The following is a 6,000-nucleotide window of genomic DNA, read 5'->3' on the forward strand; positions in this document are numbered from 1 at the left end:
AAAATATGCTTTTTCCCCCTTCAATCAAGTTAAAGGATATGATAATCAATTTTTAAGAAGCTATTTGAATGAGTAAGAAATTAGGAAAGAGGAGAGAAACGTACAATGAGGACACTCTAGGATAATGGTTCTCCAAGTATGGTCCCTGTACCAGCAGCATCAGCATCATGTGATAACTTGTTAAAATTAAAATTCTCAGGCTCCCACCCAGACTACTGAATCAGAAACTTTGTACTAGTCCAGCAATCCTGGTAATAGCCTCAAGTCTGAGAGTCACATATCTAGTCTGATGCTTCCCACAGTTCACATACACTACCAGACTGCATTTCAAACAAGCTCCAGGATGCTTCAAATATGCTGCTGGCCTAGGACCACACTTGGATAAGCAAAGCTGAAGTCCTCCTGGGGGAAAAAGGTACGTAACCTTCATATGGTTGAGTTTACTAAGAAACCTGCCCTCAGTATCAGACAGAAAAAGTCCTTACACAGGCTTCCTAGCCAAGAGATATCATGGAGCTAGTTTCCCACATAAACTGTGTACACAGAGAATAAATGTTTTCAAATACATTCTTAAAAAAACAATAACAACTATGAATCATTGAAATTCAACTGAAGGATGTCTCACTTAGAAAAAAGTATAAGTGGACCTATAAACTTTCAGAAATAGGACAAAGAAACAAAAATAATACATATTTCATAAATTCTGCTTGTGTTGTCTGAACTTAACCTCAAATGCATTAACTGCCCACCATGTGCTCTCCATGAAAAAATACCAAGAAGTTTGTTTCCCTCAAACCCTTTTCAAAAAAATGGTGCTCATGTTTATGAACACTGATCTTCCATTTGTTTTACATGAGGAGAAAGATCTCTATAGAAATCTGCTGAATAAAGAATTCTAGTTTAGACAGAAGGATTCAGAAGTCGAACATGGTGGCACATGCCTGTAATCCCAGCAGCTCTGGAGGCTGAGACAAGAGGATCTAAAATTCAAAGCCAGCAACAATGCGGCGCTAAGCAACTCAGTGAGACCCTGTCTCTAAATAAAATACAAACTAGGGCTGGGGATGTGGCTCAGTGGCCGAGTGCCCCGAGTTCAATCCTGGTACTCACCATCCCACCCCACTCCTGACCCCCACAAAAGGATAGTTTTTAGCACCAAAAACTATTCAAAGGTGACTTGCAAAAAGAAGATACACATTTCTATAAATCACCTTTGAATAGTTTTTGGTGCTAAAATTAACAATGTGCTCACATATATTTCCTATTTCATTGCCTCTGAGATGCCATCACCTTTAAGACACTTAGAACATTCTTATTCTATGTACCACTCAGAAGAAAAATTGCCATGAGATTACAACATGCCAATTTTAAGATTCCATCCATCTCAGATGTGCATCGTAAAAAAAAAAAAAAAAAAATCAATGAAATGCCTTAATTATAAACCCAGAATTGTGTGGTAAATTATTTGTTTTCATTCTAGTTAATTCTTATGTCTCTCAAACGTAAAACTCCATAAGGCATGCATGTTTTGTCTGTTTGACAACATATCCTCTATGCTTAGAAACTGGAACATTTTCAACATCTTGGTAATTCATTATTTATTTAGTTTACTTAGGAACACGTGAATATGAAAAAAAAAAAGTAATGATTCCTAACAATATCTTTAACAGTACTGACCTCTTTTACTCTGGAACATTTTACTTGCTCAAAATAATAAAAATTAATTATTTTCAATTTGATTGACTTCTCAGGTCAAAAAGATTCAATATATCGCTAGACAATTGAAAATATATCCTCTGAGAAGTCTTTATTTGCATGTTTGTTTTCACAGCACCTTTCAACAGTAATAAGCAACAAACACCTTACAAGATTTTTTTAAAAAACAAAATAAACATCCTTTTTAGAGTTCAACAAGTTGGAGAAATTTTTGTTACACTGTAGCTAGTTGGAGCTAAACTTTATTTTAATTTTTCTCTATCATAACTAGCAGTGTTTCAAATGAAAAGATAATTTGTAATGAGTCATACCATGAGGACTGGTATATGTATATCTGTCTATAGTTTCCAAATTTGCTAATAAGTAATTAGAAAAGGTTATTTTAAAAGCGATTACAGCTGGGCAGGGTGCTGCTTGCTTATAATCCCAACAATTTGGGAGGGTGATGCAGGAGGATCCCAAGTTTGAGACTGCTTCAACAGCTTCAGAAGATCCCGTTTCAAGAAGGGGGAAAAGGGCTGGAGCTCAGTGGTAAAGCACCTCTGGGTTCAATCCCTAGTAAGTAACCCACCCCCCAAAGTGATGACATGAATGTATATTCTACTCAACTCAGACCTGCTATCACACACACTGCTGTCACTTCCCAACTCTGTTCTCACATCAAACTGCTAAAATGATTCTAGTGTTTAGTTGTCAACATTTCTAATGTGAATTCCCATTAAACACAGACAAAATTTTCTGACAGGAATTAACCTTACCTCCCAAGATTCTAGAATAATTGACAAGTACCAAGACCATGTTTTTTTTTTTTTATATGTCAGACACTTAAGAATAATTTTCCCATAAAAAAGTTGTTTGTCACCCCTTTCCTGTTAAAATTGAGTAGACAATGGATACTGTTCTTAATAGTATTCTCAAAGAGGCAGAACTGTCCTCAAGGAAAATTTTTAGTTATCAGAGAGATTGGGGGACACCCTAGGCATTTAGTGTTTGGGGGCCAGGATCTAGGCCTCACACAATGCTTGGGTGGGATGGATCTGTATCATCAAGATTTATCCTGGTCACAAGAATTTTGATCTTAAAATGGCTTAATCAAGCCCACTTTAAATGAGCATTACTTTAACATACAATACTTAAAAGTTTTTATAGGAAACCACACCCCCACCCCTTGCCTCTAATTATGTAAAACAAAGTAGTAAGGGATGCTTCAGGAGAATAAGGAAATGGTCTGAAAATTAATGCTCATTTATTCACACTACACATTAACATAAATTTAAATTATAATAATGAGTATAGACTAGTAAATATGCTAACAGTATGAGATGGCACATACATCTCACCCTAATGAATCCAAAAATTTCAATCTTGTTAATATTTTACTTGTTATTACTAGCAACTGAAGGAATTCAAGTAGCAGGAACTCAAAGTACAAGACACAAAGCATGTGCTCTGACATGGTGGGAAAAGAAGGGATCCATGGAAGGGTCACAGTAAGATCTGTGGGTAGACTGAGGTAGCCTGTAATTGACCTTGTCATGTCATCCCTAGTTCAATCTAGCCTCTCCTTTTTATTAGCATAAATAAGGTTGTCCCCACACTAAGTGTTTTCTCCCTAGTTTCCATCTTCATCTCCCTCTTTGATCTTCTTGTTTGAACTCGATCCTAATACTTTTTTTTTAACCAACTCAAACTTCATTAGCAGCAGGTGCAAGCATTTGGAACGCATGCTGTCTTCCACCACAGCTCAAAGTTCTGATTATAAGTGATTATAAGCAACGTATGTCATATATTGTCCTCCCTTTATTTCTCTTGTACATGTAAGTGAAAGTATCACAACCACTTTCACTTATGTGTGTAGGTAGGTTCTGTTACTTAGGAACCTCACTGCTCAGTAGCGAAGTGGGCTCCACAAACTTTCAACACCAAGGAGAGGGGGTTGACCACCAACTGTTCCAGACTGGAGTCACGTGCTTCAGTGGGAATCAAACTTTCCTTTGCCTGAGGCAAGCCTCGGGCTCCAGTATTCCACTTTCCTTGGGCTAGTGACCCCACCCCTGGCATAGACGGGTCACTCTAAGCCCACCTCTGCCCTCTCACACCCAGGGCCAAACGATAGTTTAGGGGTGGAAGACCTTCTGGGAATCGGACAAAAGGCGTGGAAAAAGCCTGTCCCAACCAACCCACATACCATGCTGCATCCAACTCCAGAGTGGGTCCCAGACATACCCTCGGCAGCCCCACCAGGACCCCAGGGAACCAGCTGCGAGCACCGCTGGGAGAAGAAAAACCCGAGGCAAGGAAGGGGCGCAGGCCCGCGCGGGTGTTGGAAGCCCTATGCCACCACGTCCCAGCAGTGTGACTTTGGGCAGGGCGCTGCACCTCTCTGTGCAGCCCGAGCGTGGAAGCGCACAAGTTAAGTGCCTGGCACACAGCAAAGTGGAGCTGCGATGGCCAGCAGCGCCAACCCCGCCGCCCTGAGAAACAGAGGCGGGTCCCAGGGTCGCACCCGAACTCGAGGACTGACTGGCCGGGGGGACTGGCCCGGCGGCCCGCGGCCCCAGCCGCCCCGCCCCGCGCGGGTCCCGGGACGGCGCGGAGCGGGCGGCGCCACTGCAGCCGCGGGGCGTGCTGGTCTGCCTCCGAAGACGCGGGCCACCCGCCCGCCCCGCTCCCCTCGCCCGGGCCTTGGTCTCTGCCGCTCTCACCCTCCTCAGCCCCCAACGGCCACCGCCGCCGCCCGCCGCTCACCTCTCGGGCCGCCGCCGCCGCCGCCGCTACCGCCGCCGCCGTGAGATCTCGCGAGAGTTCGCTCCTCTCCGTAACCGCCCCCCCCCCGCCGCCCTCACCGCGGCGCGCGCGGACCCCGATCTGGAACCAGCTCGGCGCAGCTCCCTTTTACACCGCCCACCGCCCTCGGGGGTCCAGACTAGCCGTTCTCGCGACCTTCTATTTGTATCCCCGCCCCTGAGTCCACTCCGCCCACCCCCCGTGACCCTTAAGGATTAAAACCCAGGTGCAAGGCGGGCGCCTCGGTCTCACCTGGCCGGCCGGATGCTTGTGCGCATGCGCCTGCCCGGGCCCGGACCCGGGAGCCTCAGCCCGGGCTTGGATCGCAGTGAAAGTTGTAATGGTAGCTGCCGAGAACTTTAAGGACTCCCCTTGGGTCCTTTCAACTGCCCTAAGAAGTGGGTATTACCATCCTCCCCATTTCACAGAGGAAACATTGGAGGCGTGGCAAGGTTAAGCAATGGGCTCCAAGTCACACAGCTAGGAAGTGGCAAGAGCCCACGTTGGAATCCGGTACCCAAACCAGCGCCCCCCATGACAACCCCCAGGCCCTGTCCCTGCGTGCGCCAAGGGTGCTGCCTCTTAGCCCCAGTCTTCACTCCCCACCCATCCCTGGCCCTCCAATGTTCACCAAGGTGAAATGAGACACACGCCTAGGAGGTCATTTGCTACAATACCCCTGGTCTCAATAAAATTGTTATCAATAAATATGTTTCAGCTTCATTGCACGAATTTCCTAAGGCCTCCCTGTGCCATTTCTTGGGCAGGACCCAGAAAAAGATGAGACTGTATTGAATTCTGTAGTCTCCTTGGGTGACATTTTGCTGATACAAAAAGTACGATGGAATGGCCTACAGGACATAGAATATACATGACTTTAGGGAGAAGACAAAGTGGAACTTCTTCCCAGAGGAAATCTTTTTTTTTTTTTTTTTTTTTTTAAAGAAAGAGTGAGAGAGAGTGAGAAAGAGGGAGAGAGAATTTTTTTTTAATATTTATTTTTTAGTATTTGGCGGACACAACATCTTTGTCTGTATGTGGTGCTGAGGATCGAACCCGGGCCGCACGCATGCCAGGCAAGCGCGCTACCGCTTGAGCCATATCCCCAGCCCCAGAGGAAATCTTAATAATTGTTTCTAAAGAAGAGGAGCTAACATTTATTAAAGGCGTATATTTTTCCAGTCCTGGAGATGAAGAAACTAGCCTAAGTGTTCATGGATAGTCAGAATTTGAACCTGAGTCTGTGTTGGATTCTGTTCCACAGGACAGTGAAGGCTACTTCTTCTGGATCAGCTTCTGTAAAATCATGAGCCTTGAAGGTTCAGTTTACCCCTGTGTTGAGGTCTTCCTGGGCCACGGCAGCTTATCTGATAGTTATATCTGTTAGCAAATGGAGGTCCACTCACCCTCCAAGATTGTCCACTCTCCAGGAAATAATCCTGCTATATGAGCCAGAGCATATGGGTCCCCTTCTACATATCAACACAACCCAATCCA

At 44.6% G+C, this 6,000-nt stretch overlaps 1 protein-coding gene across 2 annotated transcripts in view; it reads right to left on the reverse strand.

Annotated features, from left to right (window-relative positions):
- Mrtfb (myocardin related transcription factor B) overlaps positions 1 to 4,528 on the reverse strand; it is a 176,668-nt gene extending 172,140 nt beyond the window's left edge. The window contains exon 1 of one of the 2 annotated variants that reach the window (XM_046440564.2): positions 4,465 to 4,528. The gene's annotated coding sequence lies outside the window, so the exon portion shown is untranslated. The remainder of the gene's footprint in view (positions 1 to 4,464) is intronic. The other variant, XM_046440541.2, reaches the window with a different exon arrangement.
- Positions 4,529 to 6,000: the final 1,472 nt, after the last annotated feature.

Source organism: Marmota monax, unplaced genomic scaffold, assembly GCF_021218885.2.
Source record: "Marmota monax isolate L192 unplaced genomic scaffold, Marmota_monax_Labrador192_F-V1.1 WCK01_AAM20220418_F8-fsc00035, whole genome shotgun sequence".
Lineage (NCBI taxonomy): Eukaryota > Metazoa > Chordata > Mammalia > Rodentia > Sciuridae > Marmota > Marmota monax.